The sequence below is a fragment of the Scophthalmus maximus genome, chromosome 17 (assembly GCF_022379125.1).
Source record: "Scophthalmus maximus strain ysfricsl-2021 chromosome 17, ASM2237912v1, whole genome shotgun sequence".
NCBI classification, from domain to species: domain Eukaryota; kingdom Metazoa; phylum Chordata; class Actinopteri; order Pleuronectiformes; family Scophthalmidae; genus Scophthalmus; species Scophthalmus maximus.
Window position 1 is genome coordinate 1,505,187 of NC_061531.1, and position 1,973 is coordinate 1,507,159.

Here is a 1,973-nt window from a genome sequence, read left to right on the forward strand (position 1 = left end):
AAAACTAAATACAAATCAAAGAGGTGAGCAGGTTTTAACTGAGGCTGCATAATAAATGATTTACCAAAGTCCAGTTGCTCCTCTTACTGGAATGTGAAAAGCTTGACAACACTCCCTCTTCTTCCTGCTCTCAAACACAGCTAGCTCCGCTCTGTCCACAGATTTCCTGATTCCCTCCCTTCAGATCTACAGTTTGACGATGGGTGGAACCAACATGTGGTGAAGTGTAAGCGCTGACAGGCCCCGTTCACTGAGCAAGCAAATGTTGTTGAGATCAGAGCTCAGACTGTAGTTTCACTTCTCAGCCACTGAAACTCAGAGACGATTGTTCGTCGCTGAGACGTAAAATGGCACAGAAAGGAGTTCAGCTGGAGCGGGAATCCTTCTCTTGTTCCGTCTGTCTGGATCTACTGAAGGATCCGGTGGCTATTCCCTGTGGACACAGCTACTGTATGAGCTGTATTAAATCCCACTGGGACAAAGAGAAGAGGATCTACAGCTGCCCTCAGTGTAGAAAGACCTTCACACCGAGGCCTGTCCTGGTGAAAAACACCATGTTGGCTGATTTAGTGGAGCAGCTGAAGAAGACTGGACTCCAAGCTGCTCCTGCTGATCACTGCTATGCTGGAGCTGAAGATGTGGCCTGTGATGTTTGTATTGGGAGAAAACTGAAAGCTGTCAAGTCCTGTTTGGTTTGTTTGGCCTCTTATTGTGAGAAACACCTCCAGCCTCACTACAAATCCTCTGCCTTTCAGAAGCACAAGCTGGTGGACCCCACCAAGAAGCTCCAGGAGAACATCTGTTCTCGTCACGATGAGGTGATGAAGATGTTCTGCCGCACTGATCAGCAGTGTATCTGTTACCTCTGCTCTGTGGACGAACATAAAGGCCACGACACAGTCTCAGCTGCAGCAGAAAGGACAGAGAGGCAGAGAGAGCTCAAGCTGAGTCGACAACAAATCCAGCAGAGAGTCCAGGACAGAGAGAAAGATGTGAAGCTGCTTCAACAGGAGCTGGGGGCTGTCAATGGCTCTGCTGATAAAGCAGTGGAGGACAGTGAGAAGATCTTCACTGAGCTGATCCGTCTGGTGGAGAAAAGAAGCTCTGACGTGAAGCAGCAGATCAGATCCCAACAGAAAACTGAAGTGAGTCGAGTCAAAGATCTTCAGGAGGAGCTGGAGCAGGAGATCACTGAGCTGAAGAGGAAAGACGCTGAACTGAAGCAGCTCTCACACACAGATGATCACAACCAGTTTCTACACAACTACCCCTCACTGACACCACTCAGTCCGTCTACACACTCATCCAGCATCAACATCCGTCCTCTCAGGTACTTTGAGGCTGTGACAGCAGCTGTGTCAGAGGTCAGAGGTCGACTACAGGACGTCCTGACTGAGTCAGAGACAAACATCTCACTGACGGTGACTCAAGTGGATGTTTTACTGTCACAACCAGAGCCCAAGTCCAGAGAGGAATTCTTCACATATTCACAGGAAATCACATTGGATCCAAACACAGCACAAACACGTCTGTTGTTATCTGAGGGAAACAAAAAAATGACACGAATGAGAGAAGAACGGATTAAATTATTTTACTCCTCCGATGACGATTGAAAAGCTCGAGTGTTATCTCGCTTTTAGAGCTTTTTTCTCTGGAAACAGCTTCCTGCTGCTGTTTTTTATTCAAACTTTGTAACGTGAAAATTCTAATGTAATTCAACGTGGTTTAGTTCTTTACCTTCCTTTCAACACATTGTTTTAATGAACTGAAACCAATCAACCTTAACCATATTGGTGGCAGAGCAGAAAGCAGCCACATGAGTTATTTGGAACAGTTGTATTGGTTGTGTTTTGTCATTTGGCTGTGATGACTTGGACATAATAGCAATGCACCACACACAATATGGTTTCCTGTGTATGATATCAAAACTACAGCAGCCTGATTGTGTAATAAAATGCTGATTCTTATAACAC

At 45.9% G+C, this 1,973-nt stretch overlaps 1 pseudogene; it reads left to right on the top strand.

Moving 5' to 3' along the window:
• The first annotated feature begins 261 nt into the window (after positions 1 to 261).
• LOC118289339 lies at positions 262 to 1,494 on the top strand (annotated as a pseudogene).
• Positions 1,495 to 1,973: the final 479 nt, after the last annotated feature.